We start from the raw sequence: 14,479 nt of genomic DNA, 5'->3' as shown, positions 1-14,479 counted from the left end.
GCTGTGCCCCCTCCACACTGACAGAAAAGGAGGGAAATGTTCGCTTCCTGCCACACAAGCACAATCATGGGACAAAGCTCCTGGGAAGGACTCCCATGACAGGCTAAAGCCTCAAATTTTGGTTCCTGGAAGCCCAGATCCGCTCCACATCTCCCAGCTCACACAGTTGCTGCCTATCCCCTGATCCACAGATTGTGCCCATGTGAGAGGCTTCATACTTGGGATTTAACTCCTTGTCACGGCTCCCTCACTGAGAGCCCTGAAAAACCTCGATTTTAAGCAGCCCTTGGCAACTCTTGAAACACCATAATCACCTTTGGGTCCTCTTATTACAAATGTTTAAAAGCTAAAAAATGTTTATACAGGGTCCTGGGGATGCTCAGTGTGAAATGCCAACCTGGGCAATTCCAAGAGTCCTCACAGCAGCCCAGGTTCATTTACTGACAGGCTCTCAGACATTTCCACCCTAGGCAGAAGTGGGTCCATGGGGCATAACTCACCTGCTGAAAATTCCTTCCTTCAGATCTGCTATCTGCCAATTGAGAGATGTCATTATTCAAAACAACAAGCCTAAAGAGGTGGAAGGCAGGGGAATAATTCTGAATCAGGAGTATGAAGTTATTGCCACAAACGAAAGGTCATTTCACCAATTATCTCCTGCACATATTTTGTATTAAATCCTGCATTATTAGGTTCACTAGGCTTTATTCTGATTGCTATAAGGAGAACTGAATATTTATGTAGAGCAAAAGGTTAAATTATAAGTCATTGAAAAATTATGATGATGGATTTCAGTTTAATAAGCAGTGAAATAAGGAATAAAATATATATGCATATACATAAAGTAAATATACTGTGCTTAATTGATTGAAAAGGAAAAAACCTGCTTTCCTATTCTAGGTGATCTCCCACCCCTGCAAGGAAAGCAGCATCAGGAAAGGTTTCAGATTAAGCACTATCCCCTGCAGTGATTAGGTGCTCCACAGCAAGGCAGTTTAAAAGAGTTTAATTTCCTTCACAATTTACCATTCTGATTGATAAGCCTTTTGTAATTCCATTGTGTTAATATAAAACCACCTCCATTTCCAAATGCTGAAACAGAACAGAAGCCACATTTAAAGCAAGATTTTGTGGGTGTTTTTCCTCTCCCCTTGCCCACCTCTTTGAGAGCAGGTCCCTGGTTTTGCAGAGGAGCTGGAGGGCACCAGGCCCACCTGTGAGTGATGGGGCTGGGTGAGGGCCAGGCTGGAGCCCAGGCACAGATCCTGTGGGCTGGCAGTGACAGAGACAGATGCCTCTCTGTAGCTGTGCAGATGGCACCAGCAAGGCATCTCTGGCTCCTCCAACTAGGGAATGTTATCCCACCAAGAAGTGTCTCTGAGCAGAGATAAGAGGAGCAGGGGGGAAAGTATCAGCTTGCCTATCAAGTGGGAGAGATCTGCAGGCAGATTGAACAGCAGAGGATAACAAAATTGGAGTGTTCCAAAAGCAACGATCAGGCCCAGGGGGCTGAAATCTGGGGAGGTGATAAGGAGCTGTAATAGAGTCTATCAGAAGGAGCAGCAGCCTGACACTCAGGGAAACTCACTTGGATGTCTGTTCAGCAACCCTGGGAGCAGGGGAGAGAGGGAGAGAGGAGCAAATGGGAGCTCCAATACTTGAACCAGCACTAGTAGAGGCTTTTCTGAGCAAACTCTACAGCTGAGCACCACTCACTCTGTAGGAAGAACACAGGAACTGATTACATTAAATTCTAAGTGTAATTCAATGTGAAATGAGGAAAAAAGACCAAAAAAAGGAAAAATAAAGCACCAAGGGTGATGTCACTATTTCCTGTCACCAGATCTAAAGCAACCCAGAAAACAAGTCCTTGATGCACAGGGCAGGGAACTTCATCCAAGGATGTTGATAAAGCAGCACAGAGCCACACTGACCACTTGGAATTCACTGGGATAATCTCTGGATAAGTTCCCCTAACCACCTCCAGCTACCAAAAAAATAAATTTAGAGCAAGTACTAGAGAGGAGTTATTTCTGCTCCAGTCCTGACTAACAGGAGAATAGAAGAGAGGCAATTGAGAATCTGACATATGGGAGTAATAAATAACACTGTGGATTAAAGCAGTCCAAAAAAAAAAAGCATGAGTATATACATACATAATTATTTTAAGCAAAACAGCTTTTCTTCTGATAGAGAGGAACAGAATGCATAGCAAGACTATCACTGCTGTGCCAGAAAGAAGCACTTGAAAACAGAAAGAAACATAAATCGTATGTCAAAAACAAGTTTACATGGCTGAGGAATACAAAAGAACCAACATTAATCACAGTGCATTAAAGACAAGACACAAAGCTAACTAGAACGGGACAAAATGCATCAGGAACAAATTGCCTCACATCTAACAAGAGGAAACAAAGGCAAGAAAGACATTGTCCCTACATAGAAGATGACGCATTTGCTCCCTTGTGCCAAGGAGTTCACCAAAGGGGGAGGTGTCCCCCTCCTCCTGGGGTAACTAATGGGAGAGCAGCCCAAGGGCTTCCTTTTCCTCCCTCAGAAGGTCTCTGAAAGGATAAATAGACAGGTACTTCTCTGCAGTTCTCAGTGCCTCCTTGATCTCCATGGGAAGTTCTCCATTGATAGGGGATAATTAGGGAATTGCACACTGCTAGGATCAGTGGGAGCACACAGCTCTGTCTGTAGTGGTTACAGAGTGGTAGCTTGGCTCCAATAAAGCCTAAATTAAGGCAGCATTCCCCTATCATTATCTTTGATTTCTCTGGGAAACCAAAAAGCAGAGAGGGAACACTGAGCTGTCCTCTCCAATCCAGCTGTGTTTGCACAACTGACAAGGACACAGAGACCAAACCCTGCTTGCCTCATAAACACACAGAAAAGAAGCAAACACACATCTGGAAAACAAGGAAATTTTAAACTGTGTTGGGGGCTACATTGCAACCAGTAACAGATCTTGAACACAAGCTGGTCCTGCAGGACATGTGAGAAAGCACATTTTGAGGCAGCAGAAGCTGCTTTTAATGTTGTATCTCACTGATGCCTTGTGTTGATACACTGTTGTGTTGATACTACAAACATTATCGGAGGATTTCTAAAAAGTTTCCTTAAATTTTAAACAAACATACTCTGGAAAATTAAACCAATGGAGGATTTCCCTATATTAGCATCGGCTTAAATCAGTTTTCATAGGAGAAGTACTCCAGGAAATACTAGATTAAGTTTATGTTTACAGAATGCTTAACAGTGCTCACTGCATAAGCAATGCCAGGAATGCACCAGAACCAAGTTTTCAACCATTCACAGTTTAATAAAAGCTGCATTTTGAATGGTTGTTATTGAAATGGTGGCTATAGCCTTCACATTGAAAGAATTTTCCATTTTGTGGAGGGAAAAAAGCAACTCTATCAGAGCTGTATCTCACAAACCCCAACTCCAAAAGCTTGCAACTGAAAATGGATTAATACCATCTGATCAGAAGTAGTAATGGAAGGAGAGGACTTTGGTTCAATGAAAGAGGCTGTAGACATGAGTCAGATTATTTCTACCTTGTGATAGGGCAGGTGGTCCACACATTAAAGGGCAGAGAAGCTTTCATTTGCATCAAAAGCCATAAGAACACATTTTAGGAAGGAACAGCACAGAAAACCAAGCGGCAGCCAAGGATATGATCAGTCAGGCATCCATCACAAATGACTTCAGTGTACTTGATGGCCCTCTGGTGCACTACTTTTTTTTCCAAGTTTCCTCTGCCTTTGTAGTTTGATCAGTCTTATCTCAAGATCTCCTAGAAATCAAGCATGAGATGCTGCTGCTGTAAATCACAATCAGGCACCAGAGTGGTGACGTGGGGGAATTTGCTGTCATTATTTGATCTCCAATGATTTTCAATACTGCTTTGCTGTGGCAATAATTTGCATTCTTATTAAGATGAATTAATATCATCATGTTGTATCATAACATACCCCATTAATTTAAAGCAGATTTGCAGCTTTATCAGTGAGATTCATTTTCCCCAAAAGCCCAACATCCTTGCACTAAAAAGCTTTTAATGTTGTTACCATTCTACTGCATGAACACAACAAATCCTTTCTGTGGCTTCCCTCTGTATTATAAAGTATTTCATGTACATTTTGCTCAGCATCTATTGGAAACACAAGAGTTGTGTCAATACTGCCCTTGTAATGCTCCTGGCTTTCATACCCAGAGATAACACAGTGCATTAACACACCCCACTGGATTTAGTTTAACAGCTGAGCAATGAGAAGATAACCATTTATAGAAGCTGATGTGATGCTGGAGGCATTTGGACCAGGACCAGGCATAGATGCTTTGTGTGATGGGGAACAGGAGACTTTTCCTCTACCCCCACACACTCTTACTTTGACTTGGGAACATGATATACTTTTAAATGCACTCTCTTCAAGTAGCATGGTGGAGAAATTTCCTCTCTAAAAAGCAGGAAGCTATTTTTCAAAGGCTACCTTTTAATTTTGAAAGAGACTGCATTCAAGCCAGAAAATCAGCTACCAATATTTTTTAAGTGATCTAAAGCATGACAAGCTTAGCCAGCAATAGAAAACCCATACAATCTATCCACTATTGTCTGAGGGTTAATATAGTTATACCAAGCCTATTACTTCTGAGCCTCCTAATGAAAAATGTTCTATTTAACAAAGTGAACATCAACATCCTGAAGAAGCTCTTCTGCTATCTGTCTTCTACCTTTAATTTTAATTAAGAAAACAAATGGACAGTAAATTTGAAGCAAAGAATCAACATTAATCTCTAAATCAAAACGATTTACATTGAGATTATAATTAATCATATGCATGAAATATCTTATTTAATAGGGTGATGCCCTCAGTTACTTTGTTTAATCACTAAAACAATTCAATTTCCAAAATTAGAATTTGGAACCATTCCAAACATAACCCATTAAGATTATCAATCCAGCAAGAACAGTGACACTGAACCTCTGAAAAATAAACTCTTCAAAACTTTTTATTCCTATGCTGAAGAAAGTAAAGTGGGCCCAAACAGAGCAAACCTCAATTAAAAATAGGGAAGGGTAATGCAACATCTAAACAAGGAGATGACCCCAAGACACTTGCACTTAAACTTGCTGGTGACATTACTCAATCCCCATTCAAATAAAGGCCACTAGGCCAGATTTTAACCTTCAATAAACAAATCAACTCCATAAAATTACTGGATTTACCTCCAGTTACAATGGGCATGGGTTTGGTTAATTAATTAAGGCAAGATTTTGTCAACATCTTTAATAACGAGCAGAAAGGACACAGTTTTAGCTTTGCAGTTGGGATCAGCAGCTGTAATGGGGGACGCTGCACAGAGATGAAGTGTTGGACAAAGGCACACACTGGCTCTCACCAAAATGTACCAGGGTACACCAGTGATGGCTTCTAAGCCTTCTATTCAGGTTAAACACTTAAAAATGTCTCTTCAGCCACCTTATCCAAAAACAGAGTTACCATCATCATGGTCCACACTCACCTGTTGTTAGGGAGAATCACACATCCCTCACAACAGTCTCCTGTTGTCCTCCAAAACAGGTGGAGGCAGGATTTGAGCAGGCAAACCAAAGCAGCCAGCTTTGATTTAGCCTGGCCATAATATTTCAGCCAGCACATCAAAACATGGCTGGAACACTTCATGGAGACATGAATTTACACACACACAGAGGTTTTTTACCTTCAGCCAAATGTCATAAGTCTTGAGATGCTGCCTCAGCAAGATTAACACAAGACTATTCATTACAGGGATCAATAAGCCTGTCCTCTCAGGAGCTCTTTTCCTCTTGCCCCACTTAGCTTTCCACTCTGTGGCAGGGTGGATTTACTTAAAGGATAAAAGTCTTCTTAGCTGAAGACTGCCCAATGATTTCTGTTCTTATCTTGTATTCTAGCACTATGTCTCCAAAACTAAACAAAAAAAAAAAAAGGAGCAGGGAAGGGAATCAAGAAGAATCTGGGTCATGGTGCTCTGGACAGCCCAAAGTGTGTTTGTATGTCTTTGTGTCACATCTTAACAGAGAAAAGCAGTCACATTCTGCTTTCTTACTTAAATGCCACTTCTCATCTAAAAATTCATTTTTCAAGTAGATTTTCCTCGCTCTGCATGCTCAGAGTCACCCTGCCAGCAGAGGAGAACAAGTCCTTCTGGCTCCCTGCCCCCTCCACGTGCCAAATCTCCTCCAGTGGCACCTCAGCCACCTTCTCCTTTTCTCCCTCACACAGCTCCAGCCCCTCCCTGCTCTGCAAATCCACCAGAAGAGCCAGCCAAGCAAAAAGCACCCCCAGCTCCAAAGCCAGGGTTGGCACTGAGACCTACCCCAGCACATCCCCACCTTCACACAGGCCACCAAGACCCCTGCTATGAGACCTTGATCCACCTCAGCCAGGGACAACCCCAGTCACAAAAGACAATAAAATTCATTGTTACTCTTCAAATCACCAGCCCAGAAGGGGTGAGCAATGCCCCTCCATCCTCATCCTCAGGAAAAAACAAGTTTGCCCATTAGAGCAAGGTTCTTCATCCTACAAACTTCTAGAGGTAAAAATGTACTTTTTATGTCACACAACTCTCTCTGGCAGTTCTTTTTGAGAAGATGGTACATGGCTGGTTAGGGAACAGTCCTACCTCTAACTCTTATTTCTCCTTTGCTGGAAAACATTATTTTGTTACCTCCAGGGACACTACAGGCTTGCATTTGCCTGAATTGCTGATGTGTGTGGAGGAAGTACCTGTAGTTAATGCTAAAATGGGACAAGCTACTGGAGGGGGCACTATTTTATTTCCTTAATAAATAAATAAGTTCTTCTCAGCTTGTCTTCTTGACATATCAACTCCCATGTTGCCTTCAGGCAAGAAATAAAGGATATTAACCAACAAATCAAGTAAACTCATTTTGTGCGCTGCTTTCAGAACGCAACCTGATAATGGGTTTCCTAAATAATTCTCACTTTTGCCAGTGCCAAACCAAAAGAAGGATAAATACAGCAGCAGCCCATCTCACCTCTTCAGAGGATGCAAAGGGATTGAAAGGGAGTCAGAAGCAAAGCATTGGACTGCTCTGTTCCATGAAACCCATGGAGAAAAGTTCAGCAAGACAACACAAACACCTGAAACCAAGGGGTGTGACAACAAAGTGACACCTCCTGAAGTGAAGGAGCACTTGTCCTGCCCAGAAGTGCTCATCCCCCTGGAAGCTGTGCCAGCTGCAGCTCCTCGGGGTAAGGACAAGGCCCTGTCCGCCACCGAGCCCATGCTCAGCTGGAGGAGACCCGGCCAGCCACAGCCACCCCACGGGGCTGGGCAGGCCTGATTGATCCCATTCATGGGGAAATGGAACACCTCGTGCTGGGGAATCCGATCCTGCTCGCTGGCAGGAGAGGCGAAGCTGGGCAGGGAGTGATTAATGGAGAAGAACTGATCCTCCCAGCCCTTGCCACGCAGCCTACTGCTGCCTCAGACAAAGAGGGCTATGTGGAATGCTACCAGGCAGCCACTCAAATCATGCCACAGCTTATAATGCCTCCCCATAGCTCCCCCCTTCCTTTTTAACAGCTACTTATGGGCTAAACAAACTCTTTTTCTACACGCTTTGAAGACTGACAGCAAAAAAACATCCCTGAGGTACTGCAGCCTTATCCAGCCAGCTGCCCCCAGATCACGTCTCCCTTTCACTCAGAAACAAGACCACGAGGAGTTTTCAGAAAAATCCAGAAAAGAAACTCTTCCAAAGAACAGAGACAGATGGAGGGACATTTTGTGAAGCTTCCTTGACGAGAGAGCCAACAGGTAAGGAAGGAACAGGAGCATGTGCAGAGCTTCCAGGGCTGAAGTATGCTCTGTCAAAACCCAGACTAGACACAATGAAGAATTATTGTTGCCTTTTGGCAGTATGCATCACATGGGGGGAAAAAAAAAAAAAAAATCACCAATCTTGATACATTTTTTCCCCTGAATTAATTCCATGGCATGGTGAGGCAGGAGAGTGGCACCAGCCCCACCGTGAAGGGCAGGAGCACACCTCTCCTTCAGGTTCGACCCTCAAATCTCATTAATTGCTGCAGCATCCTCAGGGCCCGATGTTTGCATGCGCCGCTCCCGAAAGGAGAAGGGAGGGAGAGGAGATGAGCACACCCCACACGAACAGAAGGCTGACTGCTCCATCTGGCTCCCTTCCACCCTCTCCCTCACAGTCCCCGGGGCAAAGCTCTGCTAACAAAAAGGGGCTCTGCAAATACCACGCGAGATAAGCACGGTAGCATACACGCAGCTTTTGGCATCTGTTTATCATTAAAGATAACCTCACCTGGATGGCTGGGGAAATGGCCCACCTGCTCTTTAAAGATAGGTTTCATCTCTTCTCTCACAGCAATCTGCCTGTGCTGAGTGATGCTTTAAAAATATACCAAGACATGGTGCTAACACTGAAGCATTTCCTTACCCAGCCGGGCAGGGATAAGATCTGCATCTCACAAAAGGCCAACATATGGTGCTGATAGCTCCCTGATTATGTCAACATTTATTAGTTAAGTAAAAATCACCAGCCTTCTTTAAAGGAAGGAGCCCAGATGCCTGCAATTAATATTTCTCCACTCCACCGAAGAAACTGTAATGCAATTCCTAATGTCTCTACTTGAGAAGGCTCAAAACTCACAAATTATGTCATTAGAAACTGCAATGGGGTAACGAGAGGCTCGGTATAATGTATTTTCATTAGCCGAGGCTAATTGGAGCCAAATGAGTAAAACAATGCAGGGAGGGCAAAGCAACAGAAATCCTTGGGTCTTTAGGAGCCGAAATAAATGAGGGTAATCAGTGGTGTATGCAGAATACTGCATGTTCAATTAATACAAATGGGAGAGCAGTCAACTGCGGCGCTCTGCCGGGGCACACGCGGGAGCTGGTGGGCAGCAGATGTCTCCTTGTGCTGTGCAAACACCAGCAGGATGCAGGATGAGACAGGGAGGATGCTCATGTCTGAGATACCCAAATCAACAGGATTTGGGGGTGAAAACACCCACAAGGTTTTCCTGAGCAGGGAAAGGAGCACAGACCTGGGGAGGAGATAGCTGCCTGCTTGGGCAACACCCAAAAAACCAGAAATCTAGGGTTGAAAACCCCCACGAATTACCACAAGAGGGATATCTGAGCAGGGAATGAAGCACAGACCTCAGGAGGAGATGGAAAATGGGAGGAGACAGACACCTGCTTGAGGGACACCCATAAAATAGGACTGGGGGTTAAAACCCCAAAAATTGTCAGAGCAGGGGAAGCTGAGCAGATAAACCAGCACAGACATCAGAGGAGAGGGAGAAAGGAGATAGCCAAATGCGTCACTCACGCTATGTGAGTGACACGCAAAAATCAGAACTAGGGGGTTGAAACCCCCAAAAATCACCAGATGAGGGAAATCTGAGCGGGGAAAGCAGCACAGACCTTGGGAGGAGATGGAAAAGGGGAGGAGATGGCCGCCTGTCACATAAGAGCAAAGGCAGTCGTGGCAGCTCTACCCTTGGCAGCTCCAACACTTGCCACCTGCACACACAGATATTTTGTGGGGGTGGATTCTCCGATCCATCCTCCTCCTCCATCTTTTCATCACGTCAGTTTAATTGTTACAGTAACCACAGTAAATTGATTTTGCAATTTAGCTTTCAGACCCTTCTGAAGCGAGAACAACCAACCTTGTCTTTCTCTTCAATCTTCTTCTCAATAAGATCAAGGCTGCTGTCCCTCAATTTTCTCCTCTTTTAGAAGAGAGAATAATGATGAGCTCCCTCTTCAGCATTTGCTTCTGGTCCAGTCTGTGGCAGAGCAACATTTTTTTTTATTGCCATTAGGCAAATCCCCTTTTTTCATATATGCTTTGGGACTTAAAGCTTTAGAGATTATGTTATTTCATAGCTCAAAAGCCACAAAATCCCTATGCTTTTTCAAGTAACTGGCATTTGTGTGGAATTCTTGATACCCTTCTTTTTTGCCCTTCCCAAAGAGGAATTGCCAATAAATTATTTTTCTCCAAGTACAAAGCTAAGAGGGTGACATACCTGTAAAACACTGAATTTCCCTGTACAAATTTCCTACTGAAATTAAGCAAATTATAGGAAAGTTTAGTGACCTACCAATCACTCACAGCCATAGATACCCTGCCTCTTTTTCCTATTCTGGAAAACAATAATAAGGTTCTGCATCCATTAATAAAATTGCAATTTCATGATCAAGTCTGCACTGACTAACCTTGTCTTTCATCACTTCTCATCAATAAATGATGCTCTGTGACTTAAGCACTGTATGATAAACATGTTTTCAGTCAAAGACCAATTTTATCTTAAAGCAATTAATCCATTTTTGTTTTAGCATTTGGTACACAGGTTTAAATGGGGGGTTGGTTTTAATTCCAAGATTCCCCTCCCTCCTTATTCACTCCCACAAAAAAATAGCTTTCACACTGAAGAAATCTGAGGGAAAAAAACAAATTAAATATTAGGAAGGTCAAAAAGCTTTATCACTGTATATGAAAATGAAGATGAGGCAGCGTTTCGTTTTGTGCCCTACTACACTGATTGTGCCTGAGGATTACGACAGACATCACACAGGAGACGTCCATGCCACACAGCCAGAATTAAAAAATAGCCAAACATACAAGACTGCACACCAGGAGTGGATTAGGAAAGAATTAAATAGAGAAGCAAAGAGTTAAAGCAATTATGGGTCCTAAGTCCTGCAAAAATTACTGATGAGCAGCTGAACATTCATATCCAGGAGCTGGTAAAATACATTCCAAGTTCCTGAAGTGTGCCTAGATATTTTTCTCTTAGCTTGGTTTGTTGGTCCCAGAAATCCATCTATGTATATCAAATTAAAAAACCAAAGATTTTCTACTGCAAAATCAAACAGCCCTAATCCTGCAACAAGTCTTTGAAAGAGGTCTGATGCCCATTATCCCTTAAAACCCAAGTAGAGGTAAACTTCAGACGCTGCTAATGCCAAATCCAGAACAAGTACATGAAATTCACTGAAAAGAAAGAAATGAAGCTGAATTAACACAATTATCAGCTCCTTGGATCCCTTACAGATGCTACAAAAAAGTTTGACTTAGGTTTAAATTATTTTTTTCAGAGAAAAAAAAAAAAAACATTCCAGGGATATTTCCCTGTAACATATAGGAGAGGAAAAAAAAAAAAAAACCAACAAACCAACAGATTACTAACGTCCATGCGATTTTGCAATTTTTTTTAAGTCCTAAAATTCTGCTCCAAAATAATTCTGCTCCCTTCCTCCCTCAGTGATATATGACAAGGAGAAAGGAAGAACATACAGATGCAAGAGGAGATTCAATAACTGTGTTTAAACATAAGGAAGAAGCTGTGAGGATAGACAAAACCAAAACCCACATCGTTTATTTGAGATTAAATCCTGGTCCCTATTAAGACAGTGGGGAAACCTTCAAGAAGTTTATAAATTTGCCTCTTCTGTTTTAATATATTCCTCCCTCCATTTTTATGTAACTAAACACTAAAAAGGTTAAAAGAAAAAAAAAAATCCTGAAGCATTCCTGTAAAACAGCCCTTCCCAAAAGAAAAAAACCTCAAACTCATAAAAAACCTCATACTCAATTAAAATAGTATTTTCCCCAAAAGAGTATGAATATGTAAAGCAACATTTAAAAATGCCTGTGTGAATAACTTGATGTGGAGAAACTCTGATGACATTTATTTCCATTTTAGAAATTAATCAAGATGAGTATTTCTATTAATAAATACATATTTTGAGGTAAGAATAATGTTCTAGAAGATGGCAGGAAAAACACAAGCCTAAAGGTGTTATTCCTAAGCATAGCATCCAAACCACCTTCCAAGTCAAATCCTACAGATTTTGCTATTTTAGCAATATTTGGCTTCCACATAAAAGAGTGGGAGAAAGGACAGGGGGATGGTCAGTGAGAATAAGCTGCACATTTTTCAGCACACATTTGTAAACACATGATATTAAAATATCTCAGTTAAGTCCTTACTGGGAAAATCCTAAAGGATCTGCTGAAGGTCAGGTGCCAGGCAGATTTCAGCTCCAGGAAGCCACAAACAGAACACAAACAATTCAGGTTTTCCAGACAAACAGAACTCAGTGAAGAATCTGTTTTCCCAAATGGTAGGGAAAAGTGTGTTCAGTGCAAAACCTGGTTCAGCTTTTACTATATAGGTCAGAGTATGTAGGGCAGGCAACCTGTGGGACACCAGAGGTGCCACTACACAGTCTACCTGCAGCAACTCATTTTTCCAGCAGCCAGCCCATCCCAAAGGTTTGTCTGATAGATTGCTTAGGTTAAGCTCCAGCACCCCAACTCATCTTAATGTTCGTGTTTGGGCATCAGTGTCCAAATCCTCCCTGTTTCCCACCAATTCAGCATCCTTGCTTTTGTCCTTGCCCTATATTGCCTTTGGTATGGAGGAGAAAGGAAAAGGCTTTCAAAGATGATAACAGGAGAAGGCACAGTCATTGAAAATTACTCTCTCAGGCCTAGATATCAGACATACAAACAAGAGCTGACCCAGTGACCTTCCCATCAACAGTAGCTAGAACAGAGGTCTTGTATTATTATTTTGTTCCTTGAAAAAACTAAGCTCAAAACACTGCTGCTAAACCCACAGAGCCTCATGTCACTGTAAAACAGAAGAGTATTTCATGTTGCATTTTACAGCATCAGCACTTCAAGGGCACAAAACCATCCATGAGCATTTCCACTGCACCAGAGACAGAGAAACCCACTGGATACTTCCCAGATTTATCTCGCAGCCAAATAAAATGAAGATTGTTCAGCTGATGTTTATTTGCCAGACTGTCAGCTGAGGGCTCCCCTCTGCAGTGCCCAGCTGAGCAGATTAGCAGGACACCAGTGAGTGTTCCTCTGCAGATGTTCTTTATTTGCCAAGCAGGAGCTGCAGCAGGGGAAGGCCTTTCTGCCATGACAGATCTCAGGCTTTTGGGACTCCTCACATGCCCTTCTTTGCCAGTGCACACAGACCTGGGGGTTGCTCCCTAGCAAGCAGGCTCCCAAAATCCTTGCTCTGGTCATCACTCAAGAGTCTTGCATATTTTATTTCCAAAGAGGAATATTTATTTTCTCTCTCTCCACTTCCTGAAAACTACATCAATGCTTCACCTTTACACACCCCAAAAGAAAAACAGCTCTACCACATCCCTCCTGAAAACAATGTTATCCACAGTTCATTGCTTTGACATATTTAGGGTTTTCCCTCAGACAGCCAAGTTTTCTTTGGGGGCAGGGGGAGAACCTCAAACGCCAGGATATCCCATGCACACATCTTTCCTTACACAGCTCCTTGGACTCAGACAAGGAAGCAGCACTGCTGGCATCACAGGCATGAAGAAATCCTGAACAGAAAGTCACAGACAGGAGCAAAGGTTGGGGTTTTTTCTCCCCTCGTTGCCACTGAAATGCTGATGAAGTTGCACATCATTCCTGTGCTTTAAACATTAAAGTAGCAGGTAAAGGTCAGCATGGTTCCTATCTGCCCTGTTAGCATGCAAGTTTCAACTCTGATTTCTCTTTTGAAACACAAAGTGATTCTCTGTCCTGCCTGCGTTTAAAAAAGATTTGCTCTTGAGCAATACCAATTCTAATTACAGTTACACAGAGAGTAGATAAACCAAGGTATGGGAGCAGCAGAGAGAAGAGAGCACCAGGACTTTTTGAAGACACTTATCAGAGACCAGACATGAGGCACTGAGGTTTTGCAGAAGGGTCATCACCTGTGCTAAAGCACTAACACAAAGAGAGGCTATATTCACTTCCAAAAAAAGGCAGATAACCAAAAAAAAAAAAAACAAAACATGCCTCACACTCACAAACACTAAATAATTTCAGAATACCTTAGCTCAGGCCCATGAGCCCAACATAGGGAGAACAAAAGTTGCTACAGCTGTTGATTGTCAGGTCTCTTCTGAGAGAACTTTGACCACGATCATGAAGACCAAGCCAGCAAGGAGTAACTCCAGCCGTCCATCCAACACCACCACCGGCTTTTATTTTCTGCTCCAATACCCCACAAACAAACTCTTATTCTAAAAATGACCAAACAGGCTCCTTCCAGCAATAATCTCCCGGGGCATCATTGCTGTTATCCTGTCAGTTTGGATACCAGGCCCAGCTCACACAGACTGTTGGGGCGGCCACTGGGCCACACAAAAATGTTCTCATCACCTGTTGCTTTCGCCCAGTCTCTGTATTCAATTCCCACAGACCACATGGGATGAGATTTTGGTACCACCTGAAGCAAGACAGAGTTGTTTAAGGGTTCTTGCAATGCCATTAATTTGTTATTCCACCTGATATCACTAGAAAACATTACAGAAATGAGAACTTTCACCAACCTTCTCTCCACAAAGGCAGGGGCACACCACGGTCAGC

Source organism: Ammospiza caudacuta, chromosome 2, assembly GCF_027887145.1.
Source record: "Ammospiza caudacuta isolate bAmmCau1 chromosome 2, bAmmCau1.pri, whole genome shotgun sequence".
Classification (NCBI taxonomy): Eukaryota; Metazoa; Chordata; class Aves; order Passeriformes; family Passerellidae; genus Ammospiza; species Ammospiza caudacuta.
Note: the sequence above shows the minus strand (reverse complement) of the source record.